The sequence below is a fragment of the Erinaceus europaeus genome, chromosome 10, assembly GCF_950295315.1.
Source record: "Erinaceus europaeus chromosome 10, mEriEur2.1, whole genome shotgun sequence".
NCBI lineage: Eukaryota > Metazoa > Chordata > Mammalia > Eulipotyphla > Erinaceidae > Erinaceus > Erinaceus europaeus.
Genome location: NC_080171.1, coordinates 12,732,752 through 12,751,227, shown reverse-complemented (window position 1 = coordinate 12,751,227; position 18,476 = coordinate 12,732,752). Strand labels below are relative to the sequence as shown.

At 50.0% G+C, this 18,476-nt stretch overlaps 1 protein-coding gene across 1 annotated transcript in view; it reads left to right on the top strand.

Moving 5' to 3' along the window:
* The window catches only part of COL15A1 (collagen type XV alpha 1 chain), a 140,160-nt gene that overhangs the window by 17,154 nt on the left and 104,530 nt on the right, over positions 1 to 18,476 (top strand). The gene's annotated exons all lie outside the window — the stretch shown is intronic.

Below are 18,476 nucleotides of genomic sequence, written 5' to 3'. Positions count from 1 at the left end.
TCCCCCCAACTCACACGAGCCTGATGGCAAACCATGTGACACCATGGGTGGAGTCACCCCAGAGTCCGGCCTGGGTATAGTTTCCTCTGCACCCCCAGCACCTGGCACTGTTTCTCATCAGTGCTGTGAATAACCTCCTGGAAGCCTGTTACATTCAGGTTACCTCCAGCCCCTTTGCTCTGTTCCTACCCCTACCTTCGGGATCTGGTCTTTTAGATGATTCGTCCTGCTTTATATCTTACCACCTTTCAGCCACCAAGTTGCAGACACTACTATGATTTCATCCTGACTACCGTGTCACCAATGTGCCCCAGAACCTCAACTCCCCAGAGCCCTACCCCACTAGGGAAAGATAGACACAGGCTGGGGGTATTGATCCACCTTCCAACATCCATGTCCAGTGGAGATGCAATTACAGAAGGCAGAGCTTCCACCTTCTGCATCCCATAAAGAATTTTGGTCCATGCTTCCAGAGAGGGATAAAGAATCGGGAATCTTCCAATGGAGGCGACTCAGAACTCTGGTGGTGGGAACTGTATGCCATTGTACCCCTGTTATCATACAATTTTGTTAATCATTATTAAACCACTAATAAAAAATTTTAAAAAGAGTGGTCCAGGAGGTGGTGCAGTGGCTAAGACACTAGGCTCTCAAGCATGAGGTCCTGAGTTCAATCCCTGGCAGCACATGTACCAGAATGATGTCTGGTTCTTTCTTTCTCTTTCTCTCTGTCTGTCTCCTATATTTCTCATTAATAAATAAATAAAATCTTTAAAAAAATTAAAAAAGAAAGAAAGAGGGGGGCCGGCTGGTGGTGCACCCAGTTAAGTGCACACAGTACTAAGTGCAAGGACCTCCACAAGGATCCTGGTTCATACCCCTAGATCCTCACATGCGGGGGGGATGGATGCTCCACAATTGGGGAAGCCTGCAGATCTCTGTCTGTCTGTCTGTCTCTCTCTCCCTGCTCTCTCTATTTCTCTCTGGCCTATCCAATTAAAAAAACAAAGGTGAAAATGGCCACCAGAAACAGGATTCATAGTGCTGGCACCTAGCCTCAGCGATAAGGCTGGAGGCAAAAAAGAAAAAAAAAAGGCAAGAAAGGAGACAAGAATGAGAAGCAGTGGGCCGTGGCTCAGACCTCTCGTCTGCTATTCCCCTGCGGTGGGCAGACCTCGGTCTCTCTTAGGGCCTCCTGGACAACGAAAGCGGTGAACAGTGTGAACTCTTCAGCTCTGTCAGCCTAAGTGCTGGGGGATGTCTGAAGTCAGCAGTTGGGAGAAGCCCTGTTGCCATCCCTGGGCATGCCCTTTGGCTCCATACATTCTGGAGGGCAGAGCACAGGGCTGTGCTTCACAGTTCTGTGCACTTGGTGCAGCAGGAGGACCACAGAGGCTCTCTTGCCCAGTCTCGTTAAGATGCCAGATTACTCATGCTCCCACAGAAAGAGAGAGGGGGGGGGAGAGGGGAAAAAAAAACATTTCTTACTGCAGTTTTTCCATGTGACACATTTTCTCATTTTATTTCAGGTTAGACTATCTAGAGTGAATGGCTCCTTGTCAGGCGCTCCCGCCCTCCCCTTTTAGAAGACAAGCATCCAGTTTAAACCATGGAACAGTCGTACTTGTTTAAGTGTTTGCGAGTGGGAGCTGATGGAACATGACGGCTGCACATCTTTTGTTTTCTCTGCGGGCCGCTTTCTCTTAAGACATCAGCGCTAAGTGAGGGCCAGGGCGGCTCTGCTTCCTGGGAACCTGGGCAGGCCCTCTCCGGTCTTGGACTCAGATACTCAGTTTGCAAAGTGAGCAAGAGGCTGTCTCACAGTGTGCCTGGGGACCAGGTATAAAGTGGAGGTTGGCATTTGTAGGAGGACTTCTGCTGGAGACTGTGTTGGCATTGGACCCGTTTCAGTTATATCTGCATCGGTTCTGCTAACTGTGCATCCATCCATGTTATTTTCCATGGCTGGAAATAACATGGCAGCTTTGTTTCAAAGAAATAATTCTTCTCCTGCAATGCCCACTGCCTCTAGTGTGTCCCTTCCCTCCTTTTGGCCCTCTGGGTTCAGCCCTGTCCAATGCACTGCCATTGTTGCTCCCTCCTCCCACCCCTGCCCTCAGCCCGCCTCATGGCAGAGTGACTTGTTTAAAACCCATGTCCCTCCTGGAGCCCTGCTTCCCCAGAGCCCCGCCCCACTAGGGAAAGAGAGAGGCAGGCTGGGAGTATGGATCCACTTATCAACGCCCATGTTCAGCAGGGAAGCAATTACAGAAGCCAAACCTTCCAACTTCTGCATCCCACAATGACCCTGGGTCCATACTCCCAGAGGCATAAAGAATAGGAAAGCTGTCAGGGGAGGAGAGGGGATATAGAATTCCAGTGGTGGGAATTGTGTGGAATTGTACCCCTTTTATCCCATGGTCTTGTCAGTGTTCCCATTTTATAAATAAGAACTTAAAAAAAATAATAAAATAAAACCCATGTCCCATCACACCACACTTCTTCTTCAGACCTTCCCAGGATTTCCATTCCAGCCTCTTGAATTCCACACTCCTTGTGCCGGAGTTCAAGGGTTTCTCCTGCTAGTCTTCCGTCCTCCCACGGCTCTGACGTGAGCCATGCTGAACTGTTTTCTGGTCCCTGGATTTCCAGAGTGTGTTTTCTCTCCCTCTGCCTTTGCTCGTGTTGGTCTGTAGTCTGGAATCCTCTCCTGACCCTGCTGAAACCCACTGTTACTTTTTCTTCTTCAGTAGACTTGCACCTCAGAGTGGGGCCTCTGCACCAGCTAGAGAAAGGCTTTGCTGGACTCTGGTGCCTCTTGGTTCACAGCCGCCATCGGCTCTTGTCATCTCTGCACTCAGGTCCGGGAGCGGTGAGACTTTTAGCGCTGGGAAATAATACGGCAGGGTGAGTGGGAATTAATATCAGAGCTTCTGACTATGGTAGAAATGGCTGTGCTACCTATCATTTTGTTTGTTTGTTTGTTTACTCATTCATTCACTCACTTTGAAATGTTTAATCAACAGGGCCAGGTGGAGGTGCGCCTGGTTGAGCGCACATGTTACAATGTGCAAGGACCTGGGTTTGAGCCCCCAGTCCCCACCTGCAGGGGGGAAGTTCATGAGTGGTGAAGCAGGGCTGCCGGTATCTCTCTGTCTCTCTCCCTCTCTGTCTCTCTCTTCCCTCTCAATTTCTGGCTGTCTCTATCCAATAAATATCCAAAAGTAATAATAATAAAAAAAGAAAGACTTATAGACTGCCAGTATGTTCAGGGCCACGTGGCCTGAGCTGGGCATCAAATGGACACACAGGCAAAGTCCCTATCCTCAGAGTTGACAGCCTTGTGGGGCCCACAGACACTACCTAAAGGGTTGTGCAAAGCCCTGAGTATTTGTAGGCAGTAAAAGATGCTGTGAGCGGCACAGTGACTGAATGACATACGTGGCCACTATGTTCTGTGCCGGGGTAACAGGAAAGGCTTGCAAGGAGCGGTACTTGAGATGATGTCCGAGGGCTGAATTGATGTGCGCCGGGCAAGGCGGCAGGGCTAGGGGCGTGGAAGCAGAGTGGAATGTTCCAGGTAGAGGGACGAGAAGGACGAAAGGATGCAGAAGCAGCCTGAGTCTCGCAGAGAGGGGGTCTGGGGCAGGCGTTGGGGTCCCCTGAGATGCAAGCAGAGCCTTCACCCAGTAGCCGCGTCTGCACTGGGCACTGGCCAAGCACCAGCTTCCTGCTCCCTCAGGTCCCAGGCAGTGTCCACATTGTAGGGGCCCTGGGCGGAGGGTCTCTGGGCTCTACTGTTCCTCCCTCTCCTTTTGGGAAAGCAAGTGCTTCAGGGTGTTGCACAGGAGAAAGGCCACTGGAGAGTTGCAGCAGCATGTCAGGAGGTGCTGGGCTGGAGTGAGAGGCTGGTCCTGCCTCAGCCACCCAGAGCCTGCCAGGCTGTCACAGCGGCTGCCTGCTTGTCGCGTGGAGGGAGGGCTTAAGGTTTGCCCTCTGCATTTAAACTCCGACAGTACTGGCTAGGGGAAGCTTTTTCCTGTCTGTGTAGCCGAGAGCTTGGGCCAGTTCTAAAGCTTACCCATCTCTATTATTATCTCTTTTTGATTTTGTTTTTTCTTTCTTTCTGGGGCTTTATATTCAGAATACAGACCCATAAACAGAGAACATGATTCTCTCGCCACAGAAAGGAAATGAGGTCTTGGGGGGCATAGCAGAGAGAACAACTTAAGTAGCAAGGATTTTCTGCTTTCACATAGGGGCTCAATTCCTTTAGAAATGGTGGGGCACAATGGCCGGGCGGTGGCATAATGGGTTAAGCGCACATGGCACGAAGCGCAATGACCAGCGCAAGGATCCCGGTTCGAGCCCCCGGCTCCCCACCTGCAGGGAGGGGTCGCTTCACAGGCGGTGAAGCAGGTCTGCAGGTGTCTGTCTTTCTCTCCCCCTCTCTGTCTTCCCCTCCTCTCTCCATTTCTCTCTGTCCTATCCAACAACAACAACAATGGAAAAAGTTGGCCGTGAGGAGCAGTGGATTGATTCATAGTGCAGGCACCGAGCCCCAACGACAGCCCTGGAAGCAAAATATAAATTGAAAGAAAGAAAGGAAGGAAGGAAGGAAGGAAGGAAGGAAGGAAGAAAGAGAGAAAGAGAGAAATAAATGTGGCGAACATGCATTCAGGAGGCGGTGCTGTGCATAAAACTGGACTCTCAGGCATGAGGCCCCAAGTTTGACCCCCAGCAGCACATATGCCAGAGTGATGCTCTGGTTCTCTCTCTCCCCCCACTCTCCTCCTCCTATCTGTCTCATTAATAAATAAATAAAATATTTTTTACAAGAGAAATGTACAGATGATGTATCAACCCCTCCCCTTCCATTCCTCTGGAGACTTGCTTTTCAAACCAGGTGTGCATGTAGTCTCTGGCGGGCTGATGGTGGTGCAGAAAACCATGTGTTTTTTATTTCCCAGAACTTTTCTTTCACTCAGCAGTTAGCTGAGGTGAAGGTATAGGGAGTCGAGTAGAAACAAGGGGGAACATTTACATTTAGCATTTTCAGAGTATTGAAAGACATGCACATGCACATGCACAGTGTGGAAGGGGGTACAGAACCTTGGTGCCTGAGAGCTAGAATGGGAGGCTTTCTTTCTCCCTTCTCGACCCAGGACCTTGGCTTTCTTCTCTCTGGTGAAAGGTTGCTTTGGTGGTGGAGATGATAGCGCAGAGAGGTTTGAGGGGGCTCAGAAATAATTGCAACAGGTGCTAGAATCCATCTGTGTATAGACATTTTTAAATACACACACACACACACACACACACACACACACACACACACACACACACACACACACACACACACACACACATTGGATATCTCTGCTTCCCAAGAACCTTGTGTTGGTACTGTCAGCCCCATCAGGGAAGGAACCTATTCTGTCCTTGCTGGACCCTTAACACCTCGATCAGAGCCTCCTACACTGCAGCTGCTCAGTGAGGGCTGGGTGAATGCGTAGGCATGTGTGTCAGCGGCTCTGAGAAGCATTTCGCTCCCAGTCTGTGTTTTCCTTCCCAGGAGTCAGTGTGGGGCTGCATTAGCATGGCAGAGGCTGGGTAGAATGTGAACTATGCTTCTCATGCATATGCATGTGGGAGTCAGCCCTGCTCAAACTCCGGCTTTCTAAGAATCGCCCTTGGAAGGCAGCCTCCTCCCCTGTGTGCTATGTGGTGCACACTACATAGCGGCTGTGTGGTGCACACTGCATAGCGGCTGACGGTGGAAGAAGCGTGCGTGCTCCTTGGGTGGCTGGGGCTTCTGGCACCCATAGGTCCTCTACACATCACTTCCTGCAGAACCCACAGGAACCTTAGGACCCATAAAGTGATGACCTTAGGAACACCATCTGTTCTTGCTCTCCTAAGTTACAAAGCTGAAGATGGTAATTCAAGAGGATAAGAGATGTCATGATAATTGCGTAGCTAGGGGGGCCGGGTGGTGGTGCACTAGGTTAAGCACGCCTAGTATGAAGCACAAGGACCCCTGCAAGGATCCCAGTTCAATCCTCCACTACCCACCGGCAGGGGGTCACCTCACAGGCGGTGAAGCAGGTCTGCAGGCGTCTATCCCCCCTTTATATATCTTCCCCTCTTCTCTCCATTTCTCTCTGTCATATACAAAAAAAAAAAAAGAAGGCTGTCAGGAGCAGTGGATTCATAGTGCAGGCACTGAGACCCACAGATAACTATGGAAGCAAAAAAAAAAAAAAAAAAAGAATTACATAGCTAAAATAGAGAACTTGGTCTCTTTTTAATTTTTTTAATTTCTTTATTGGGGAATTAATGTTTTACATTTGACAGTAAATACAATAGTTTTTACATGCATAATATTTCCCAATTTCCATATAACAATACAACCCCCACCAGGTTCTCAGCTGTTATGTCCTGAAGAATGCTTTCTTCACCTCCCTTTCCTTCTTCTTCTGGTAAGCCAATAATATGTATATTATTTCTTCTGATGTCATCCCATAGGTCTCTGTTGTTGTTTTCAGTATCTCTTAATCTTTTTTTGAGATCTCTTACTTCTTTTTTAGTTGTCTTTAATTTGTCCTCGATCTTGCTAATTCTGTCTTCAGCCTCATTTATTCTATTCTCTCTCCTTTCTACTGTTTTCTGGAGTTTATCTATTTTGTTACCCTGTTCTGATACTGTTTTGCTTGTTCAGCTAGTTGTGTTCTTAGCTCAGCTATTTCAGCTTTCAGCTCTCTAATAACCTTGAGATAATTAGTGTTTTCTCATTCCCATAGTCTCATTTGTTGTTTCTGCATTTCTGATGACAATTCTTTCAAACTCTTTACTCACTCCTGTGATTATTTCCTTAACTAGTGTTTGGATGTTGACCGTATTATTTTGTGCTTCAACCTTTGGGGGGCTTTTAAGTGGACTCATATCCTGGCTCATTTCTCCAATATTTCTCCTTGTTGATTTAACCATTTTATATAGTATGTTATGAGGTCCCTCTCTCAGTACTTTTCAAATTACTGATCACTCTTGCCTGGATTGACTTGTGTCTAAGTAAGGTAATTAAAGGGTTCACAGTTGTGGAAATTGACAGTTGTGTCAATAGTATTTTAATCCCTGATTTGGAGCTCAGTGGTTTAAAAGCCTCTTTTGTTCTTTTTCTTCCTTGTAAGCTATGGGAGCCTGAGGGCTTTTAAACTATAAGTAGGCTTCTTAGCTTAATCACTGACTCCTGACCAAGAGATAAAGCAGGGTGGAGCAGAGATAATCCAGTGGTTATGCAAAGAGACTCTCACAATCCCACAGCTAGGCCTCCGAGGTCTAGATCTTCTCCTGAGATTCCTGGTTAGTTCTCTGTCCCCTGGTGTCAGCACAGGACTCCTCCACTCCTCCAGCCTCTGAGGGCAGTAGCAATGGAGACTCTCAGTTGCATTTGGTGAGTCTTAGGGGAGTCCTCTCCTCCCTTCAGCCATTTTTTTGTTGGTATAATAGACTGGAGGTGGTGTCTCAACTGGTAAACTGCCGGGCTGTTACCAGCCACTTAATCTCTCCCTAGGGTCCTCTCTGTCCAGGAGCCACATGGATTTGCACTCACCAGTGATTTGGTGGGTTCCTGAAGTCATTCCAGTCCTGTCTTGTTGCTGTCCCAGGTGGACTCCTTTGGTATTCCTAGTTGACCTGGGAGAAGAGAGGAGAGAAACTCAGCTGCTGCTCCTCCGTAGCCCTGCCTCCAGAAGTTCTCCTCTTTTTAATTTTTTTTGTTTTTAATAGTTTTTTTTTAAAAAAAGATTGTGACATTACAATGTATAGTTCCATACTATACTCACCACCTAACTCCTGTATCCCTACCCTCCTGCCTCCCAAAGATGACCACCACAGTTCTCATCAGTCTTTCCATTGATCGTCGGTGTGACTTGTGCTAATTATTCCAACAGAGAGAAGGCTTCCAGCTGCAGAGGGGATAATGGGGCCAAATACGTGTCGTTCCTCTGTCCACCCACTCTGGGCCAGTGTGTGGAGCTCAGCAGGTCATGTTTGAGAGTGTTCGTTCAGGGCAGTCTGAGTCCGTGCCTGCAGGTGACGGCCGCTGTCCCTTAGACGGTCTTCTTACCTTTCTACTCAGCCGTCACTGAGCCTCATGTCCTGAATTTGGAGCAGGAGGAGCCAAGCATCTAAAGTATTCCAAGGCCACTGGGTGGCTCTACTGCCCATGCAGGGCTGTGTGTAGAGCTTGGAACTGGACCGTGTGTCTTGACACAGCAGACAGGTCTCCCCTACTCACCCTGAACCGCCATCACTGGCAAGGTCATTCACATGGTGGTCAGTTGTGCTTGTGGTTGTGTAGATGGCTGGGTGGAATGAGGAATGGATGGATGGATGGATGGATGGATGGATGGATGAATGAATAGGTGCATGGATAGGTGAGTGGATGGGTGGGTGGATGGACAGATGGGTGGGTGGGTGGATGGGTGGATGGATGGATGGGTGGGTAGGTGGGTGGGTGGATGGATGGATGGATGGATAGATGAATAGGTGCATGGATAGGTGGGTGGATGGGTGGATGGATGGATGGATGGATGGATGGATGGGTGGGTGGATGGATGGATGGATGAATGGGTGCATGGATAGGTGGGTGGATGGGTGGGTGGATGGACGGATGGGTGGGTGGATAGATGGGTAGATGGGTGGGTGGGTGGATGGATGGATGGATGAGTGGGTGGACTGACAAAGGTAAAGTTGGCACCTGACCTTGTCCTGAACTACCCCTCTACCATCTCTATGTCCAAGCAAGGACACTAAGACTCAGAGAAGTTAAAGAACAAGGTCAGCTATTGAAAAAAATTAATTTATTTTTATTAATTTTTAAAATATCTTTATTATTGGATAGAGCCAGAGAGAAATTGAGAGGGGAGGGAGATAGAGAGAGGGAGAGAGACAGAGAGACACCTGCAGCCCTGCTTCACCACTTCTGACGCTTTCCCCCTGCAGGTGGGGACCAGAGGCTTGAACCTGTGTCCTTGTCTGCTGTAATGTGTGAGCTTAACCAGGTGCACCACCATCTGGCCCCACTTTTTGTTGTTGTTTTGTTAGATAGAGACAGATAGAGAGAAAGAGTGAAAAAGACCATAGCACCAAAGCTTCCTTCACTGCAGTAGCAGTAGGGGCCAGGCTCCAACCTGGGTCGCATATCAGGCAAAGCAACATGCTATTCAAGTGAGTGCTTTCTCCAGCCCTCAGGATAAGGGGTGAGTGGTGCAGCCAGGTACTGCCTGCAGGTCTTCCTAGTGCTGGATTCCATGGCCTTCCCTTGCATCTGCCGGACAAGGCCTGTCCTCCCAGGGGCCTCCCTTAGATGAGCTTCAGTTTCAACACTGACTGGAGAGGTGGGTCTCTGAAGTGCCCCCTTGGAAGGTCTGGTTCCCCCTCCCATTAACCTGGAGGTGCACTGACTCTTCCTCCAGAGAGGAACCATCAAAAGCTGGGCTTTCATCTAAATCAAACAAGTGTCAGTCTGTTTCAAAATATGACTTCAGGGTCACCATCTGTTCTGGCGATTGTCTTACACTCCAGCCCTCCCATTTCAAAGCCAAACAGGACTCCAACAGCATCCCACAGAGAGGAGGTCTGTCTGCACAGCTGAGCAAGGGGGTGGGTGTGTGTGAGTGTGTGTGTGAGTGTGAGTGTGTGTGTGTGTGTGTGTGTGTGTGTGTGTGTGTGTGTGTAGAAAGATGCATTGTTGTTTGCTAACAGCTGCAGGACAAACATCTTGTGTCCTTATTTCCTCTACTGGGCTGCCTACAGGTCACTGTGAGTGTGGACCACACCGTAAGGGCAGTCTTCCGTGTACCCACCCTCATCTGTCTGCCCTGCCCAATCCCTTGCCCTCTGTAGGGGAGTGGGCCAGGGTGGTTAGATGGTTGGGGGAAGTCGCATGTCACAGGTGCCTGGGTGAGAGCCCATCATCAGTCTGGACCCCAGCTTCCGCACCCTGGGGACACTGGGTAATGTCTTGGGTCCTAGCTGACTCTGAGGTCTTTCCCAGTACTGCCCAGTGAAGGGGACACTCCACAGTGCTCCCTGCAGCCCTGAGCTCACTCCCACAGGCTGCTGGATGCGCGCAGCCTCACCCGTCTGTCTCTATTGGACGCCCGGGCCAGGCTGTTCCCAGGGTAGCTTGATTTGGCCTGTAGCTCAGAGTGCCAAGAGCCCAGGGGCTGCAGGAAAGTATGTCTCCTGCTCTTGCCAAAGGGCCGCCTTCGCTCCACATTCCGAATGGCCGATTCGACCCTCTCCTTGGCAGGGGAAAGCAGCAGCTCGAGGTATAGTGGTGTTGCCTCCTAAAATGGTCAGCTCTGGCCTCCCACGGGAACCTCCAAAGAACCGGGACAAAGGCTCCATGGTAGATTGCTGGGATGCGAATCCTGAGGTCCTAGGTTCAAGCCCCATCCTCCCCCAGGAGCCTGCAGAGGCTCCTCACTGCCTAGGGGGTACGCTCTAGTCTCCTTGGCTCGGCATTCAGGGCTCTCCATAGTCGGGGTCTACAGTCTCTTGAGCCAGTGAGTGATCATCAGCAGAAAGCTGAAAGGGAGCTCAGGTGAGACCCAGCCACTCGGCGCCAGTTCTGTGGGATGAGCTTCCTTCTCAGTCCACTTGCCTGCAGGATGAGGTGGAGATAGACAGTCCTTACAGACTGTACTGAGATTCGACCTAAGACAGACTAACGCATCTGAACCTGTCCGTCCAGAGCCATCACTCTCCTGTCTGCTCTAGGGAAGGATCTTTCCAAGAGCCCCTAGAACCACTCACACACTGTCTTCCTTTTTAATATATAGAAAGTTTACTTTTTCTTTCTTTTCTTTTCTTTTTTACCAGAGCACTGCTTAGGTCTTGCTTATAGTGATTCGGAGGATTGAACCTGGGACTTCGAAGCCTCAGGCATGAGAATCTCTTTGTGTAATGATTATGCTATCTACCCTGTCTCCTTTAATTTTTTTTTTTATTTTCCCTTTTGTTACCCTTGTTTGTTTCTTATTGTTGTTGTGGTTATTGTTGTTTTTGCTGTTGTTGTTGGATAGGACAGAGAGAGAAATGGAGACAGGAGGGGAAGACAGAGGGGGAGAGAAAGACAGACACCTGCAGACCTGCTTCACCACCTGTGAAGTGACTCCCCTGCAGGTGGGGAGCTGGGGGCTCAAACTGGGATCCTTAAGCCAGTCCTTGCGCTTTGCGCCATGTGCGCTTAACCCACTGCGCTACCACCTGACTCCCCTAGGAAACCCCTTTAATTTTTTTTTATTGCCACCAGAGTGTCTGCACAATGAATCCTCTGCTCCTGGTGACCTTCCTCCCACCTACCCCCCCCTTTTAAAAATTGTATTTGCTACAACAGAAAGAAATTGAGGGAAGGAGGAAAAAGGAGGGGGAGAGAAAGATACCTGCAGCCCTGCTTCTCCACCTGTGAAGCTTCCTCCTGCAGGTGGAGGCTGAGGGCTTGAACCCTGGTCCTTGTGTGAGGCAATGTGTGTTCTCTGCTGGGTGTGTCACCATCCAGCCCCAAACTGTTTTCCTAACTCTGTGAGTTTGCTCAGACTCTGCTCACGCCCTTCCTTGCCCACGCAGAACCTTCCAGATCCATTTCAGATGGCCCGTCCTCCTGCTGGGCCTCCCTGACCGCCTGGGCAGACCTGTGGCTGTTCTGTGCCCCTGGCCCCGAGTTATGTTGTGCCCTGTGTCAGGGTGCTGATGCTGGTAACTCCTCCCCTTCCTGAGACTGAGAACTGCTTTAGGACCAGAATCTGAGTCGTGGGCCATTTCCCAGGATCCAGGCATGGCTGACCTCTGACTACCGGCTGTGGTAAAGCCAGAGCCCTCCACAGGCAGGCACCAGGATCTCATGGAAGTCAGGGAGGGAGTACACCCTCTTTCCCTGCTCCTGAGAGCCAGTCTCCCCTTGTGGCTGACTTGTGGCCAGAGTGATGTGTCCATTACAACTGAACTGGGACGTGTGGGCAGTCAGCAGCAATTTATGAGGGAAGGCGAGTGTGTCTCCCCAAGAGGCTGCTCTTGCCAAATTGGTTATTTATTTTTTTTTTTAGGGAGACCATTTCATGCATGTATATCATTCAGTATCAGTGATGCCGAAGAATCTAAGAGACACCTGAAGATAACGTGTCACTTAGAGAAAAGGTAGAAAGCACCAGGATTGCAAGCCTCTTTCAGCCCCACTCCAATGTGTTACTTCCCAATGGTCGGGCTCGGGGCAGATGCGGATCCATCTTCTGCTTCCTGCCACTTGAGGGCCGACTTGTCTTGCCCAGTGACTCCATCTGGTGTTCTATGAGCCAGCAAAGCTCTGAGTGGTCTCCCTGGGGCTTCCCACCTGATACCCAGATCCCTGACAGTGTGTCAGGAGAGGAGAGCCTGCATTGTCCCCATGCCTGCCAGACCCTTCTTTCAGGGAGGGAGAAGGTGGAGGTAGCTAGAATTGAGCCTGGGCTTCAAGGTGCCAACGTGTAACTCTTGACAGTGGGCAGGGGAGAGCCTAATGGACATCTCACAGAAGGTGGGGCATTCAGAGTCCCCCGCCTGGTGCTCAGCCAGAAAGGATGGTGGCTTGAAGTCTTCCACAGTCCTCAGGCAAGTTCACACCAAGCCCTTGTGTGATTATTACTTTATAGTGTTCCTTAACTGTGGGAATCAGATGAGAACTAGGCTAGTGTACACACATTGGACTAAATGATGCTGGTAGGCTCCTACAAGAATAGTGTTGATTAGAATTCTCTCTCTCTCTGCCCCCCCCCCCCCCAGGGTTATCACTGGGGCTTGGTGCTGGCACTATGAGTCCACTGCTCTGGTAGCCATTTTTCCATTTTATTGGATAGGACAGAGAGAAATTGAGAGAGGAGGGGGCGATAGAGAGGGAGAGAGAAACATAGACACCTGCATACCTGCTTCACTGCTCATGAAGCCTTCCACCCTGCAGGTGGGGAGCCAGGGGATCAACCCTGCATCCTTGCACGGGTCCTTGCGCTTTGTGCTATGTGCACTTAACCAGGTGCGCCAGCGCCTGGGCCCCGGTTAGAATTCTCTGTGATAGGAGATAAGTCATACGCCGTGGTAGGCAAACATACAGGCACTCTTAAGGTGCAGAATTCATTAAGCCCAATCCATCACTTACAGGCGCCTCACATCCATCTGTCCATCTGTCCATCCGTCCGTCCATCCATCCATCTTTATGTCCTCTTAATCCTTCCATTCACTGCTGCTCAGTTCTGCTCACTTCAGACACAGCCCTCTTCTGGGGGCTCGGGGTGAAGACAGGAGCTACAGACATGGAGGAAATCTTCACTCCTTCCCCTAAGTGACTCAGTGGCTGGTAGGAGACACTGTCAAGTAAACAGACACTAGCAGAGAAGTGATCAATTGGAGCTTTCTGGGAAAGTCACCCAGAGTCGGTTTCTTAGTGAGAAAGTATGACTCACTCATAGGCATCTTGAAGGAGTCTCTGTGGAGAAGAAGAGGCCGTGAGGCCAGCTCTCCAGTGGGACTGGAGTGGACAACCCTGGCTGTCCCCAGGTCCTGAAAGCCCAGTGCAGGGCAAGGAGAAGCTGAGTGAGGTGGGGACCAGCTGCCGCTCGTTCCGCCTGACTGGAGGGCTAGGCTCCTGCTGTACAGGGCAGGCTTTGCAGCTTGTCTAGAAGGAAAAGGCTTCCTCTAGGTTGCAGAACTCTTACTACACCTGCTCAGGCCTTTGGGCTGGAACCCCCTATCCTCTCTGCTCATCCCAGGCCTTTGGGCTGGAACCCCCTATCCTCTCTGCTCATCCCAGGCCTTTGGGCTGGAACCCCCTATCCTCTCTGCTCATCCCAGGCCTTTGGGCTGGAACCCCCTATCCTCTCTGCTCATCCCAGGCCTTTGGGCTGGAACCCCCTATCCTCTCTGCTCATCCCAGGCCTTTGGGCTGGAACCCCCTATCCTCTCTGCTCATCCCAGGCCTTTGGGCTGGAACCCCCTATCCTCTCTGCTCATCCCAGGCCTTTGGCTCCTCCTGTTGTGACTCATGGGACCCAGTGACTCAGGCTCAGCCTCCCTTCAGCCTATCAGGAAAGCTGACAGTGGCCCGGAGAGAACCCCATCAGGGCAGTGGCCCTGCCTGGGTCTGTTCTTTGGCAAAGTGCCTGGAGTCCTGCCTCTGAGCCTTGTGCTGGGTCCTTGAGCAGAGGTGGTGGGTGGCTGTCTCCTGGAGTTTTCTGGTCCCTAATTGCTCACAGCTGACCTCCACGTCGGCCTCAGGTCACCTGCGTCTCCACAGCAGTGCAAGGCGGCTGCGGGGCTCCAGCTTGACTCAGAATTCTGGAGAGGAGCCTGAGGACTTGGAGGCATTGCCAGGGGTCGCCTCTGCTGCTGATCCAGGGACCACGGTGTGCGGACCATTAGTGTGGCGGTTGAGCAAGTTCTCCAGCTTCTCCAGGGCCTGTTCTCTCATCTGTAGACTGGGGAGCACCATGAGTGAGGCTATTGTGAAGAACTGAGGGACTGGAGTTAGCGTCGTTCAGGGAAGTGAGGCCAGTCCTCTAAGTGCAGGCCATCTACAGACCAGGAAAACGACGTCTCTGGGGCTGGGGCCTGGGCCTGGCATTTTAAACAACCCCGCAGTGATTCTGCTGTGCAGCCAGAGTTGAGAAGCACGGCTCTGCAGGTGAAGCGCTCGCGGCTGAGACCATGCACACGTCCGTCCACTCACGAAGCTGACGAGGCCGGGCTCTGTGCCGAGGGCCAGGTACCTTCCCACAACAGCTTAGTCATTGGCATGGGTCGAGCTGCCATTTCTTTCTTTTAAATATTTTTATTTTATGCATTATTTGATAGAGAGTAATTGAGAGAGGAGGGGGAGATAGAAAGGGAGAGAGACAGAGAGACACTTACAGCCCGGCTTCACCACTTGTGAAGCTTTCCCTCTTCAGGTGGGGACCAGGGCCTTGAACCCGGGTCCTTGTGCACTTTAATGTGTGCGCTTAACCAGGTGCACCACCACCTGGCCCCTTTTTCTTTTTTCTTTCTTTTCTTTTCTTTTTTGCCTCCAGGGTTAGCGCTGGGGCTTGGAGCCTGCACTACAAATCCACTGCTCCTAGAGGCTGTTTTTTTCCCCTTTGTTGCCCTGTTTTTTGTTTGTTTATTTATTTATTTAAAAAGGAGACATTAACAAAACCGTAGGATAGTAGGGGTACAACTCCACACAATTCCCACCACCAGATCTCTACATCCCATCCCCTCCCCTGACAGCTTTCCCATTCTTTATCCCTCTGGGAGTATGGACCCAAGGAACCAGTAGTGGGTGGGGCTCTGGGGAAGCAGGGCTCCAGGACACATTGGTGGGGTTGTCTGTCCAGGGAAGTCTGGTCGGTATCTTGCTGGCATCCAGAACCTGGTGGCTGAAAAGAGAGTTAACATACAAAGCCAAACAAATTGTTGAACAATTATGGACCTAACGGCTGGAATAGTGCAGATGAAGTGTTGGGGGGTACTCACTGAAGACTCTTGTGTACTTTTGCTTTCAGGTATATATTTTGCCCTAGTTTGTGGATACGTGTGAACATATGCTCTATCTCAGGGGACCTGGTCTATATCTAGGTTTGGGGACTTTGTTAAAAAGTGAACCATCTGGAATGGAAGCCCTGGTTGTTTTTTATTGTTGTTGTGGTTATTATTATTGTTGTTGCTATTGATGTTGTTGTTGAATAGGACAGAGAAATGGAGGGAGGAGCAGAAGACTGAGAGGGGGAGAGAAAGATAACACCTATAGACTTGCTTTACCACTTATGAAGCGGTCCCCCTGCAGGTGGGGAGCCGGGGCTCAAACCCAGATCCTTACACGGGTCCTTGTGCTTTGTGCCATGTGTGCTTAACTTGCTGTGCTACCGTCCCCTTCTTTTTTCTTTATTGGGAGGATTTATAGTGAACAGTCCACAGTAAAATAAATTGGTACATATGGGACATTTCTCAGTTTTCCTCATGACACTCTTAACTCCCAACCTAGGTCTCTTCTGCCATCATGTTCCAGGACCTGAACACCTCCTCCTCACCACCACCCCACTTTCCACCCCAAAACCTTTTTTTTTTTCTTTACCAGAGTACTCAGCAACTCTGGTTTGTGGTGGTGCAGGGGATTGAACCTAGGACTTTGAAGCCTGAGGCATGAGAGTCTCTTTGCATCACCATTATGCTATCTACCCCTGCCCCCTTCCCCAATCTTTTACTTTGGTGCAATACACCAAACCAGTCCAAGTTCTGCTTTGTGTTTTCGCTTCTGTTCTTACTTTTAAACTTCTGTCTGTGAATGGGACCATCACATTGATCTGTCATTCCTAACATTACTTTCAAGCGAATGAATTAATTGGGTTCAATGCTCTGTGAAGACATGACCCAGTACTGATATTCTGAGGTTTTAACTCATAGGGAGAGAATATAAAAACCAAATTTATCTATAGCTTCACTGGATAGAGCAGTTAGGGGATATGTAGTCCATGGTATACTAGTCTGCAATGGAAAAACGGCATCTTGTCCTTTGGGACGAAATGAATGGAACTGAAGGTGAGAATGCTTAGCAAAGTAAGAAAGAAGGTGAAAGATAACTCCCGGGTGGTTCACTGAATTCCATTCAGATATGAGAACTAGAGAACTGAAACACATGAACTTACAAAAAGAAGAAGGAGGAGGAGGAGGAGGAGAAGATGGAGAAGAAGAAGGAGGAGGAGAAGAAGAGGAAAAAGGAAGGAGGAGGAGAAGGAGGAGGAGAAGGAGGAGAAGGAGAAGAAGGAGGAGAAGAAGGAGGAAGAGGAGGAGAAGGAGAAGGAGTAGGAGGAGAAGAAGGAGAATGAAGAGGAGAAGGACAAGAAAGAGGAGGAGAAGGAGGAGGAGGAGCAGAAGAGGAAAAAAGGGGAGGAGGAGGAGGAGAAGCATCAAATAAGCAAGCTAAAGCAACAACCCCAAAGTAAGAGGCCACCCCAAGACTGTGAGGAGCATGGTGGTTATCCTGGGAGGGTGAGCACACAGAGCTTTGTTGGTGGATGCGCTGTGGGACTCCACCCTGTAATCTTACAATCTTATAAACTGCCACTGACCACAAGCTTTAAAATGGCCTGACAACAGACAGACAAACACAACGTCTATAGGAACTGCAGTCAAAGATCTTCAGACCTTTAAAGAGGGAGTTAGGGGAGTCTAGAGGCTGAGCGGTGGCACACCTGGTTAAGTGCTGACATTACAGTGTGCAAGGATCCAGGTTCAAGCCCCTGGTCCCCACCTTCAGGGGGAAAGCTTCACGGGACAGCAGGGCTGCGGGTGTCTCTCTGTCTTCCTCCCTTTATCAATTCCTCTCTGTCTTTATCCAGTAAGAAATAAACAAACATAGAGGAGTCTGCAGATTTCCTTTCCTGTTTTTACTCTGAGGTGATTCCACTGTTCCCTGCAGACTTCTTTTGTTTGCTTACTTGTTTTTAATTTCTGATAGAGGAGAGAGGGAGAAAGAGTGAAGCAGAGACAATATAGAACCACAACAAACAAACAAACAAACAAAAACCACAAGTAGAACCTGAAATGGAATTGGCGTATCGCACCAAAAGACTCTGGGGTGGGTGGGTGGGGAGAATACAGGTCCAAGAAGGATGACAGAGGACCTAGTGGGGGTTGTATTGTTATATGGGAAACTGGGGGGGTGTTATGCATGTACAAACTATTGTATTTACTGTTGAATGTAAAACATTAATTCCCCAATAAAGAAATTAAAAAAAAAAAAAAAAAGAAGCACCGCACTATCCATGGAGCTTCCCCAGGTGCTGTGCTGCGGTGTGCTGTGCTGTGGTGCTGTGGCTCGAGCGCCCACCCTCACCCCTGGGCACATGTGTGCTCTACCAGCTGAGCAGACTTTCTGTAGGCAGGAGTCTTTCCTGCAGTGCCCCAACCTCAGCATTAGTAAATAGCATGGGGCTTTGCAGTGGGGATGGGTTTTGAGCTACGGAATCCTTTCACTAAATGAGACGCTCATGAGGACTCAGCATGTCGAACACATGAAGTCTGAGTGCTCTGGTGTGAGTGGTGAGGTGTGTGTGTGTGTGTGTGTGGATGTGCACGGGTGAATATATATGTCCGTGTGTGTCCCTGGGTTACTGTGAACAGGTGAGAGTGTGTCTGAGTGTGTGCATGGTTGTGTGTACATGTGCTGACATGGAATTCTGTGTGCATAGGTGTTAGGAGAGTGATCCTGGCCCTCTCCTTAGCCACCCTCCCCCCTGCTGGCAGGCTTTCTGTTCTGGCCTGGGGGTACAGTTTGAGTGCTGGGCCTGGCAGCCTGCAGAAGCTCCCAGGGCAGGGTGTCCACCCATGCAGCTTGCTGGCTGGCCCCCTCCGGTGCCTCTGACAGCCCCACCTCTCTCTCCTGTGCCTGTTTTTTGTGTGAGGTCTCC